The sequence below is a fragment of the Ursus americanus genome, chromosome 4 (assembly GCF_024610735.1).
Source record: "Ursus americanus isolate L20-20 chromosome 4, mUrsAme1.1.p, whole genome shotgun sequence".
NCBI lineage: Eukaryota > Metazoa > Chordata > Mammalia > Carnivora > Ursidae > Ursus > Ursus americanus.
In genome coordinates this window covers 85,771,172-85,784,868 of record NC_142130.1, presented here as the reverse complement: position 1 = coordinate 85,784,868, position 13,697 = coordinate 85,771,172, and the positions used below count along the sequence as shown (strand labels likewise).

The 13,697-nt window shown below is 39.9% G+C and overlaps 1 pseudogene; it reads left to right on the top strand.

Moving 5' to 3' along the window:
• Positions 1–2,596: 2,596 nt before the first annotated feature.
• LOC123784372 (keratin-associated protein 22-1-like) lies at positions 2,597–2,757 on the top strand (annotated as a pseudogene).
• Positions 2,758–13,697: the final 10,940 nt, after the last annotated feature.

The following is a 13,697-nucleotide window of genomic DNA, read 5'->3' as shown; positions in this document are numbered from 1 at the left end:
AGAAATGAACCCACAACTATATGGCCAATTAATCTTTGACAAAGCAGGAAAGAATATCCTACAGAAAAAAGATGGTCTCTTCAACAATGGTGTCGGGGAAACACGTAAAAAGTGAAACTGGAACACTATCTTACATCATGCACAAAAATAAAAACAAAATGGATGAAAGACCTAAATGTGAAACAGGAAACCATCAAAATCCTAGAGGAGAACACAGGCAGTAACCTCTTTGACATGGATTATTCCAGCTTCTTACCAGATATATCTCCTGAGGCTAGGGAAAGAAAAGCAAAAATAACCTACTGGGAGTTAGGTTTCTGCACAGTGAAGGAAACAATCACCAAAACTAAAAGGTAATCTACAGAATGGGAGAAGATATATGCAAATGACGTATGTAATAAAGGGTTAGTATCCAAAACATATGAAGAACTTAATCAAACTCAACACACAAAACATGAACAATCCAATTAAAAAATGGACAGAAGACATGAATAGACCTTTTTCCCTAAAAGACATACCGATGGCCCACAGACACATGAAGAGATGCTCAACATCACTCATCATCAGGGAAATACAAATCAAAACCACAATGAGATATCACCTTGCACCTGTCAGAATGGCAAAAATCAACAACACAGGAAACAGCAGGTGTTGGAGAGCATGTGGAGAAAGGGGAACAGACTTGCTCTGTTGGTGGGAACGCAAACTGGTGCAGTGGCTCTGGAAAACAGTGTGGAGGGTCCTCAGAAAGTTAAAAATAGAATTACCCAATGATCCAGCAACTGCACTTCTAGGTATTTACCCAAAGGATACACAAATACGGATTCAAAGGGGTACCCCAATGTTTATAGAAGTGTGATCAACAATAGCCAAATTATAGAAAGAGCCTAAATGTCCATTGAATGAATCAATGATTATGTGGCGTATATGTATATATGTGTGTATATATGCATGGTGGAATATTACTTAGCCATAAAAACAAATGAAATCTTGTGACGTGCAATGATGTGGCTGCAGCTAGAGAGCATTATACGAAGTGAAGTGAAGTCAGAGAAAGACAAATACCATAGGATTTCAGTCATATGTGGAATTTAAGAAACCAAACGAATGAGCATAGGGGAAAAAAACAGAATGAGAGGCAAACCAAGGAACAGACTGTCAACTCTAGAGAGCAAACTGATAGTTATCAGAGGGGAGGTGGGTGGGAGGATGGGGGAAATAGTTGATGGGGATTAAGAAGGGCACTTGTTGTGATGAGCACCAGGTGTTGTAAGTGTGGGATCCCTATACTGTGCACCTGAAACTAATATTACACCGTATGTTCACTAACTGGGATTTAAATGAAAATTTAAAAAAATAAAAAATAAAAATAAAAAGATAACCAAAAATATAAAAGGCCAAACAGAATGAAAACAAGTGTAGCAAAATTTTTATGAAATGAAGTATAAATGAGAAGCATTACATAGTCCAAATGTATTATTACACATTGATAAGAGTGGCATTGGGAATAAAGTTATAACAGCTATTGTCAACTGTGAGCCATACAACACAGCTTGAAATAAAAGGAAGGAAAATACTAAAAATAAGCAAATGTAAAAGAAACACAACTGGTGTTAGATAATATACTACACAACTGTAAATTTAAGAGCGATTATGTTTAGAAAAAAATAGACATAGGTGAAATGAAAAACATCATTGATTCTATAGAAAAATCATACTGTTTTTAATCACAGACATTTTTTTTAAGAGAGAGGGAGAGTGTGCATGAGCCGGGGTGGGGGAGGGGCAGGGAACAGGGAAGTAGGGGCAGGGGGAGGGGGAGGATCTTAAGTAGGTTCCATGCCCAGCATGGAGCTCAAACACAGGGCTCGAAGTCCTGACGCTGAGCCGCAATCAAGTCTGGTGTTTAACCAACTGAGCCACCCAGGTGCCGCGATACGTCATGCTTAAGAAACGTTGATGCATGTAAAACTGAACACCATATAACCACATAAAAACATACAAACCGATGAGAATGACAGTACTCTGAATTAAGCTAACAAATTATTTGTAATCAAATACCAAAAATCAATTTGTCAGAAAACTAAAATAAAACAAAGAGCAGTATTTCTCTGGACATTAGGACTCTGCCAAAACAAAAATGAAGATGATGTTGGTCTAAATCCCGTTCACTGCTCCCTGGGGTTTCCGGGCGTTTGTGCTTTAAGTCTGAAGAGGGATGAGGTTACTATTTCATGGCAAGCTTCAGTGCCGGGTGCGGTTTTCAAGCTATGCAAACTCATGAAGCTTGGTTTGCAGAGTAAATACGGCAGTAAACTTTTTTTTCATTATTAAATGTATATTACATACTTTAAAGAATTTGGAGGCAGCAGCAAAGGAATTCTGAAATTAATGGGTGTAAGGGCTTCTCCTCTAAAGTAATACAGTGTTAATGACATGGTTTCCATAAAAATTAGTGGATAAAATGCACAGCATGATCCCTTGTGGTTCGTCACACCCACTAAGGAGGGTGTATAAAAGGCCCCTTGGAAACGCAGAAGTTCTTATTCTGTAAGCAGACTCTCTGCTCTCGCCTAAATCCTCAACTCTTCACACCATGAGCTATTACTACGGCAACTACCATGGGGGCTGGGCTATGGCCTCGGTGGCTATGGCTGCGGCTACGGTTGTGGCTATGGTGCTGGCTATGGAGGCTACGGATATGGCTGCTACCGCCCACATTGCTACGGAAGACATTGGTTCTCTGGCTGCTACTGAAAAGCCTTGTACACAATCTTGCACACGACGAAGGACTTTCAGCTCGTTGCCCTCTTGCTGACTCTACCTTCTAGATATTTCGTTCCATTAGTGCCTCTCTTCTGCGAAGGAGTGAGGAGCCAATCCTAGGTTAACGTGATAGAATTTCAAATTCATCTTGCCAAGACTGACCTGATAAGAATCATCTGAATTTGCAATTCTAATTCGAGGGATGTGGGGGAGACTTACAGTTTGGGTAATGATTCTCCTTTTGTATACATTTTTTGGGGCAGACCTCTCATTCCAAACTGTGCATGGGAGACATGTGAAAATTCACTTTACATTAAACTTACTCTGCCTGGCATTTTAAATGGTCATAGTGTCTCCTCTATCCATCATAGAGAGACATTCTACACATACAAGCACTGAGTGTGAGTTTACGTCCATGTGTGTCTGCCGTCTGTGCCCCTGTGCTTTGTAAAAGCTCCTGACCATGGTGTCGTACCTATAATCCTGTGTGACCATGAGGGGAGAGAGACTGTCCAGCAGTTCTTTGCACACTCTGCTCAAAGTATATCAACACAGCTGCAGCTGCTTTTACCGGTCTCATTGCCTCACAGTGGGATCGTTATGCAACATTATAACACCATTTGCCACTGTTGTACTCAAAGCCCTGCTGTCTTTTACTGTTTCCAAGCAGGACAGGACTCTGTTGTGCTGTTGGAAGCTGTGTTCTTTATGGATTTTGTCTCCTGCGGTGGCTTTTTTGGCCTCACTTAAACAACAATTGGAGAAGCTCAAACAGCCTTCAGAATTACATAGCAATTGGTTAGCTAAGTTGCCATCCTAGTTTCTGGGGGATAGTTGATAGGTAGCTTCGTAAGTCCCTGCATTTGGGAGTCCAAACAGACGTTTGTCCTGCTGTAGATGTGTGCTCCTTCAAATGTCCTACCTTGATTAATTTTACCCCCTTGTTAATCAGATTAATGATATTTATGTGACTTAGTGTGTGATTCTATCTAAAGGGCCGAAAGTCCCAGTCTATGATGTGTGTGTGTTTGAACTTCATTTCTATTTCTAGGCTTCCAGAAGCACCAGCATTGTCCTGGTTATTCTGTTTACCAATTGTTTGTACTTCCAGTTGGCATCTTCAACTTCTATTCAACTTTTTTTTTTTTTTAAACAAGCCTTGCTTCACTGAAGATAAAACCCTGCAAAAATGGCAATTGTATGGAACCAACTCTCTTGTCTTTCTAAGGAACTATGTTTTCAGTTGTGAAGACCAAAGTTCTCTTAAAATGTCTTAAAATGAATGTCAGGTTTTGAAAGACAACTGCATTCAGGCCATAAACACAAGATAGGTCGACACTTAACCTACTTATCTTTTAATTTAATGACAGTGGCATCCTTAACTCTGGATTCTATAAACCAAACTAATCACACACGAAATCACATGAGATCTGGAAAAAAGGGGAAAGGATGAACCTCTGAAAAATGTCATATTTAATTTCTTTCAAGAAAATAGATTGATCCTGCCAAACAAAATATTATCTCTGCTTGTATTATTGAAAATATTGATAATGAGTGACTCTAGATGTTGATTCATAAAACAGTAGGAACAGACATCAGTAACAAATAGTAGACATAAGATACAGCAGGTCACATGTAGCACAAGTTCAAGTTCAGGCCAATACCAAAGTTTTTATGAACTTTAAAAATGATTATACATTAATGCGCATTCAAAAAAAAAATCTGTATTTTTAGATGCCCTGGTCTTAGGCATCTACGAGAAGTAGCTGTGCTCACTCTGTCAACCTGAGTGCCAGTTTATTCCGTTTGGCTGTGGTTGGGGATGTTGTGGTGGCTGATGACTCCCATGATGGGTTCAGTCATCTACCCAGGGATAAGGTACCATCACATTGTACCCCGATCTGCACTAAGTACCAGAGGTAGAAAGACACAAAAAGTTTTCTGGGATCTTGATGAGCTTACAGGTCAGAAGGAAACTCAGATAACAAGTGCACAATAATAATTATCTGTGTCAACTTTTAAGAAAGATTTATGTATTGGGAGCAGTGAGATTGTATGAGAGAGGCATTTAATGAAGACTTGTGTAGTCGAAGTTTTCACAAAATCTGCTTCCTGAACTTGGTATTAAGGAAAAGTACAAGAAGGGAGGATTTAGAGTGTGTTGGAATGCAGGGTTTGTGCCAGCTGGGTACTCTGGGCAGCCCGTTTTGCCATCACCACTAACTAGAAGCTATTTCTCTAGCAGACATGTACTTGTTCAACATGTTCAGTAGAGATTCATTTAGAAACTAGAAATTGGAAGGTGGAGTTAGATTGCCTGGAAAGCCCTTCCAACTTCATAGATGATAACCACCATCAAAAATAATAGTAGCAGTTTTCTAGGAATTGCGGTGAGTAGGGATATGAAATTGAAGACAGATAATTTAGAAGAATCAGTGCCCTGTTTTGTAACCATTACAAGTCTAAAGAAGATAAAAGTTGTAGAACCAATTGTAGCAGGAAGACATGACAGTTCCTCCCTCTACCGCATCTGCAAGGAGAGCGTTCCTAGGAATACTTTCATCACAAGAAAGGGTACCTTTAATGTAAATGGAAAAAACATCGAGCATTCCTAGACCCCAAAGGTAACCTCTCGTAGTCTTCTCTAATACCTCGGGACACATCTTGCTACTGGATGCAAAAAATCAATGGAGATACAGCACAGATGCTCGCAAACACAATTCAAAGCTTCACCGCTGGTGCGGAGACGCTGAGTGTAGTTCCTGGGGAAGAAGCTGGGGGGCGCCACTCTCGATCCTGCTGCCTCTATAATGACACACAGCAAAACCAATGAAGAATGTATTTTCACTTTTTTGCCTTTTTTTTTTTTTTCTGAAAAGGGAAAAAATCCTCTTCAGATTTCCTTGGGTTAGCGAAAACAGGCACAAATGTTCATCTTTCATAAAAGTGAAGGGGTGTAACACAAACTTTGGAAAGGGGGGGATACCTGTATTTTGGTGGTCATAGGTTTTAATCAGAAATATATTGCTGAAGGCTTTCACTGAATTCTCCTTAGGTAACTTTACTTAAGGATATTGTTATTTGGTAAATAATATTTTTTTCCATTTTCAAAGCACTTTTCCTGTATTATATTTTCTTCTTTAATATATACAACAGCTTTTTGAATTGTACAAAGCTATTTTTATCCTACTTTTCAAAATGAATTTCAACCTAACATCCAATGTCACATTAAGTGATATAACCAGAACTAGAAGCTAAACTCTAACTGTAGTTAGAAAAATTCTAAATTTTGGGGGCTTCTGGGTGGCTTAGTCATTAAGTGTCTGCCTTCAGCTCAGGTCATGATCCCAGGGTCCTGGGATCGAGCCCCACACTGGGCTCCCTGCTCAGCGGGAAGCCTGCTTCTCCCTCTCCCACTCCCTCTGCTTGTGTTCCCTCTCTCACTGCCTCTCTCTCTGTCAAATAAATAAATAAAATCTTAAAAAAAAAAGAGAGAGAGAAATAAAAATCCTAAATTTTAACTTTAGTTTATTGACCTGTACAAGGAAGAAAACTTTCTTTGGGCAAAGAACAGCGTGCTTTTTTGAAGTTTGGCAGATAGAATGTGGCTTTGAAATAGCATCCATTTCCTATCTATGCGAGAGTCACAAAGCAGATTCTTGGAAGGTCAGCCTCTAATATATTTACTTTGACATGTATAATAATATACATAATATTCCAAATTTAACATGGTACTATTTTCTCAATTTTCCTTGAATCCCTTCTGAATCGTAAATGTGAGACAAAACTTGCATGATGAAGTTCAGGAATATTAGCAATGATTTTGAGAATTGAGTTTAAAACATTCAGAATTGAAAGGTTTAGAGATTGTATTAGTTTTCTATTGCTGCTTAGCAAATCACTACATATTTATTGGTTTAATTTTTTAAGATTTTATTATTTATTTGTTTATTTATTTATTTATTTATTTATTTATTTATTTATTTATTTAAGAGAGAGAGCACCTGAGTGGGAGAGGGGGCAGTCCAGGAGGGAGAGAAAGAATCCAAAGCAGGCTCCGCTCAGACGGGAGCTTGACCCAGGGCTCAATCCCACCTCCTAGAGATCATGACCTGAGCCAAAACCAAGAGTCTGATGCTTAGCCAACTGAGCCATCCAGGTGCCCCCATATTTATCAGCTTAAAGCTCTACTCATTTCCTCATGCCTCCCCTCCCCTGTAGGTCAGAAGTCTGGCAAGGTGTCCTTGGGTACTCTGCTCAGTGTAGCCCAAAGCTGGGCTGAATTCTTACCTGGAGGCTCTAAGTAAGGCTCTGTTCTCAAGCTCATACTGCTTGTTGACAGAATCCAGTTCCTATGGCTGTAGAATTGAATTCCCGTGTCTATGCTGGCTGCCATCATGGGGCTACTGTCAGCATCTAGAGACTCCCTCCCTTCCTTGGCACATGGACCCCTCCACCTTCAAGCCAGCAAAGACATGTCACCCCCCCCCCCCCACTCGGAGTCTGCTACTAGCCAGAGAAAATTCTGTTCTTTTATAGGGCTCCTATGATTAGGTCAGACCCACCCAGATAATCTCCCCCTTTTAAAGTCAACTGTGCCATGTATGAAACAGCCTAATCATCGTACTAAAACCCTTTATAGTTACAGTGCTGAAATAATGCAGAGCCCGTATACCAGGAAGGAGTAGATTTTGGGGGCCACTTAACGTGCTTCCTAACCAAGTGACATGTTCTCCGACTACCCTGAACAACCACTTTCCTCCTCGTTCAGAGTAAATCCAGAGCCCTCCCTATGTATATGTGTGAGCGTCTTTTCTAAGCGGTGCTGCTGAGAGTCTAACTCATCAGCACAGACCTAAGGGATCTCACATTTCTCATGCAATCTTCCTGTCCTCTCCCTGTAATTTGTTCCACGTGAGGCAATCTGGCCCTCAGGGAGCCTGGCACGACCCCATGTCAGAGCACCTGTCCGTGCTCTGGGGCATGCTCTTCCCCAGACAGCTACATGGCTCAAGAAAAGTCACTTATCTGGGATGAGCCTTCCCTACACATCGATAATTTCAATACTCTCAGTGGGTCATTGCGTATCTCCCACCTCTGCTTTATATTTTGTTCTTAGCAGTTACTATTATCACTATGAAACATACTCTTTTGATGAATTAATTGATTGATTGCCCTCCTCTCCCATTAGAATGCAACCTTCAGGAAGACAGGGCTTTGTCTGCTTTGTTTACTCCCTGGAAATCTGCTTCCCAGTGCCTGGAAACTGTTGAACACAGAGTAGCCACTCGGTAAATATTTGTTAAATGAATACATTGTCTCTTTTGTTTATGGTCTGTCTCCCCCACTGAAATGCTAGTCCAGTGGAGATGGGGGGTTTGTTTTTCTTTTTACTACTTTATCCTCAGGACGAATAGGTAAATGTTCTCTATTATTTGTTGAATGAATGAATGAGAATTAATTTGGAGGAGGTGAACAAAAGAAGCTTGGTTCAGATGTGAGTCCAGGTTCCTAGTTTGAATAACTGGTGATTTCTGAAGCTCTTTGCTAAGATAGGAACCATAGGGAAGAGAAAAGACATTGAGTGCATGGGGCATAAAAGGTAAGATAGATGGTCAGCATTTTTTTTTTAAGTCAGTTTTCACATATTGAATCTGAAATAAATTTCAAAGCAAGTAAGTGTACAGAGGAGACAGAGAAAGGTGAGAAGTTGCCAAAGCTGCTGCCTGATGCTGACTGTCTGCTCTGCTCTGCACGGCTGGGCCAGAGCAAAAGAATGGGAGACAGAGGCAGTGATTTGAGAGACAGATACACGTTTGATGTCACTGAGGGGAACCAGGGAAGAAACAAACTCAGGCACAAAGATGGATTTACAGATAACAGTGAGGGCTTAGTTGGGATAGGATGCAACAAATTTGTGTTGTGTTCAGTCATCAGTTTTGTGCTTTTTTTTTTTTTTTTCTTTTTTGGCTATGCAGAATAGATCTGGTATAATTCACTTGCTAATATGCTTCACCCCTTACGTTTAGTAATGTGACTTTTTCTTTAAATGTAAAGCCTGTGTGTGCGTGTAACGCTTTTTCTTTCTCAGCTCCTGCTAAGACATATTCTAATGGTAAATCCAGTCATCGATGGGGAAGTGCCTACAAATACTGTGGATTGTAGGAAGGGAAAAAGAATCACCAAAGAGATGACATTTGGAAAGTTACACAACCTGGATTGCTAGAGGCAGGGAGAGAAGGTGTATTTCATTCCCTGGTTGTGCTCAGGACACAGCCACCTGTGTGGACGTATTAGGCAACTCAGGAAATGTTTCTAGAGGAGCAACTTACAATTTAATTAGATACAGTACAAATCTGAAATGAGAAGTGTGGTTTTTGACTGACCCTAGCTGGCACATCTGAGCCCCACTGACATTTTGAAGAGAAAGAGCAATAAAGAAGAAGGAAAGGGAAGGAAAATGATTAAAAGGGGTAATAAGGATAAACTAGTTTTCAAAAGCAGAAGGATGAGGCAGTAAGAGAAGTTTCTGATTAGAGGAAACAAATTATCTTGTTTGTGTCCGATCATTTGAAAGTATCAAGAAGGGACAGTGGAAAAGCCCTATGGTCTTGAGGGAAGAGAGAGAGGGAAACAAATCCAGAGGCACACAGTTCCCTGTAGTTATTAAGCTGAAGGACAACCCAATCTCCAAGTCGATATTCAATGATTATGTTACAGACCATACCAGAGGTAAGATAATTTTATTAACTTTATTAATGCTTTAATATCTATCTCTTATCCTAGAATGCAGTCTCCACGATGTTCACGGGCTGGCTTTTCTCTTTTACACTGTGTGTATTAGTGCCTGAAATATAGTCAGCACTAGATAAGTGTTTGTTGAATGGATTAACCACCAAAAGGTTGTGTGGGCTGCCTTCAGCAAGCTAATACCTCCCATAGATATTTTTAAGTGATACTATTACACTAATCAATACTCCTCATGGGGTTGCTCAACAATAAGAAAGGTTAACCTAGGAGTAGCTTGCTTTATTTTATTAAGCCAACCACAGTAAATTTAAAAAGAAGTATTTAAAACATTTATTTTAATTTCCTTTAAAAAGTCATGCTTTTTTTTTCTTAAATACTTAAATTTATTTCTTGTTTAAAAGTTAAGTACTTTTCTCTGAAGTCATGTTTCTTCTGAAAGCCAAATGACTTTACCCTTCCCTAATAATAATAGTAAAGACAGTAGTGTATAGTGAGTAAAAGTAAAGGCTCGTTAACCAGGAAACTGAGTTTGAAACTGCGGTCAGCCACCGATTAGCTGTGTGACCTTGTCTAAGCAATGACGCCAGAAGGTAATCGTACTACACAGGATGGGTATGAGTTTGAGCTAATTCATACAAAGGACTTCAAATAGTGCCTGGCCCATACTAATCTCTTGGTAAATATATGTACTATCATCACTTACTTGCAAATAAAAATATAGGGGCGCCTGGGTGGTCCAGTCGATTAAGTATCCAACTCTTGGTTTTGGCTCAGGTTGTGATTGCAGGGTCATGAGATCGAGGCCTGCTTCAGGCTCTGCATTCAGCATGGAGTCTGCTTGTTTCTTTCTCACTGTCCCCCTCCTCCCTGCACTCTCTCTCTCTCTAAAATAGATAAATAAATCTTAAAAAAAAAAAACACAACAACAAAATAATATAAATTCTATACATGAGATCTGTAAGTATCCCATCTAGTTCTTTTCCAATCAATGTGTTGTTTACATCTGTACTCTTCATGGAGAATCATCCAAAAAATGTCTTCTTCTGGCTTGCCAACGAAAACACTGTGCTAATGTTTAAACCGTTTAGAAGTCCTTGCACTTGTTTTGCAGTTCTTGGAAGTAGAGTGAAGTAAGGCTGATATATGATTTACCTTAACAAATTGGCCGATGTCCAGAGTCCATTGAGTTGAAACACATTTCGAAGGAATTGGATTTTCCCCATGCCCCTTGCAGTTTTTGTTTGAGTGTTTGATTTTTCCACAGTTGATTCAAAAGCACAGAATGAGGCTGACTTTTAAGTGAATACATTTAAAAATATATATCTTGATTAAAGCAAAATCAAGAAAGAAAAAGAGCCTCTAGCCCTGATATTTGGTCAAATCTTGAGGTGAGAACACAGAGGTATCTTGAAAAGATAAAAGATAGGACAAAGTTTCTTTTCTTCAACAACCAGCATGAGTCCTTAGGTGATTGGGGGAGTCTGGTCCTTTCTGTGCTGGGTGGGAGACAGTGTAGACTGAATGAGAAAACAAGGCAGATCACTTGATGTTTCTTGCACAAATAAAGCTTAAGGCTAGAAGTTAGCTTCTCCTTTAGGATGCAAAGAAAGCAGAATGGAGGAGGTAATTCCTAGGTTGAATCTTGTGGTATCTTCTACTACTGAGGTCCTTTATAAGGCAAAATATCTGGCTTTATCTAGGTTATGACAAGGATTAAAGATAATAGTCTTTTTTTTTTAATTTACTTTAAATTTTATTGAACCAAATTCTTCTAGTGGAGCAGACTCTAATACAGCAGTTCTTTACCATTAATAATTCTCTTCAATTGTTATATCGCAAAGCTCCATCAATATGGAAACAATAAGCATTTAATCACATTGTACTATTAATAAACTAGTAGGGAAAGCAAGGATAATAAGTGTAAATGGTGTTCAAAATCACCTTTTTTTTTTAAAGAGAGGGAGGGAGAAAGAGAGCCTGAGGGGGGAGAGGGGCAATGGGAGAGAGAGAGAGAGAATCATAAGCAGTCTCCACACCCAGCGTGGAGCCAATGTGGGGCTCAATCCCACGACCCTGAGATCAAAATCTGAGCTGGAATTAAGAGTTAGATGCTTAACCAGCTGAGCCACCCAGGCACCCCAATATACACTTTCTGATATTAATTTATTTTGAGCATTTTTAAAAGCAGTACTAGTTAACCAAATGTGCTAGTTGGTTTCATATCACTTGCACTTATTTCTAATGATAGTGGGAATAAACAATTAATCAAAAATATAAGGCAGCAGCACACACTGGGAGAATAAACTCCCTCACCTGCAAGCATAGCCTCAACTTCAAATTAACCTGATGAACTAAGGCTGAATTAGAGCACTTAGGTTTTGGGCCTCTGTCATTAAAGACGTGGTGTACACACAATGAAATATTACTGAGTCATAAAAAATAATGAGATCTTACCATTTGCAGCAACATGGATGGACCTGGAGGTATTAGGTCAAGTGAAATACGTGAGACAGAGAAAGACAGATACTGTATGATTTCACTCATATGCAGAATCTAAAAAAAAAACAAAACAAAACAAAACAAAATGAACAAACAAAAAAGCAGAAACTGACAAATAAATACAGAAAACAAACTTGTGGTTGCCAGAGGGGAGGCAGTGGGGATGTGCAAAATGGGTGAAGAGGAGTGCGAGACACAGGTTTCCAGTTATAGAATGAACAAGGCATGGGGACAGCAGGTTCAATATGGGGAAACAACCAGTGTATTAAAATAGAATGTGTGGTGACAGAACGTAGCTACAGTTGTGGTGAGCACGGCATAGTGTATAGTCGTGTAGAATCTAATGTATAGAATCATTATGATGTACACCTGAAACCAACGTAAACTTGTGCATCAATTGAATCGTATTCAGTAACAAGACAAACAACTCTCACTGTTAATATAATTCTGTTGTCTGAATTGTAGTCTACTTATTGGCTAAAAAACATAAATGGTGTTCCTTGTCTCTTTGAAGTCTGCAGTCCTATGGTCCTTTGATACTATGGAATTCAGACTCTGAAAAAGGAATATATACATGGGCAGGGAGCTGTTTATACTAGTCAGCAAGAACTCTTTTCCTGCAGACTTCAGCAAGTCTGAAGTAAGCGTACCAAGTGCGCTTACTCTGATGTGAGAGCATGATGCTTGAGAAATTCCTTGACTTCAGCTGGTGGCTCTTCTAAAAATTAAATATCAACCTTGCACCAGCAAACCCAGTTCTCAGCTGATGTTAAAAGTACATTGTATTTAGATGACATCACAGCTGATTGCCGTTTCCATAGGACCAGTATTATAGGGAACAATTCTGGTTCATTTTATGTGGATTCTTGGGAGAGAAAGAGGACACCCTTGGCTAGAAAAGAGTCCACAGCCATGGAACGACAAAGGACAAGGTACAATTAGAATTCGAGTGCAGATGGAATCCCATGTGATGCATGAAAAATGCCTGAAGCTATAGAGATTGGCTTATGGCGTTGAAACTAAGAAGCCCAAGCAAGTATGTAGTTATAAACACAATAGCATCTTATTAGCAGTAAAGTATTTTTCTAGGCATTCAAATGAAGCAGAACATCAGACCTGTTGCCTAACTTTTAAATAACTAGTGACATAGACAAGCAGAAGACACGGTTTGGTGTTAGGAAACAAGATCGTTGGCCTAGTTTCCAAGCAACGTGTTCTGTCAGAGGACATTTAGAGTGTGGCCTTCTACACCCCCTCAGTGTATATAAATGTCCCTGTGCAAGCACAGTCACAAAAACACTGGCCCACAATGCAAGCCACACTCACCACCCTGACGCCATGAGCTGCTACAGCAACTGCTATGGAGGCCTGGGCTGGGGCTGGGACTGGGGCAGCTCCCGCAGACGAGGCTGGGGCTGGGGCTGGGGCTGGGGAGGCCACAGATGTGGCTGCTATTGTCCCTGGTACTATGGAAGATACTGGTCTTCTGGCTTCAACTGAATACTTGAAAATCTACAATTTGTGGACTTGTCTTCTGTGAGACTCTGATGCATCCAGAAAATTTTACCCCATAACCTTGTGCTTCGTTTATCCTGTCTTGATAGTTAGACTGTTACTTGGGACAACCTGGTTTCTGACAATAACGTGATGAAAACTTGATGAGCTAGATATTGATGTTTCAT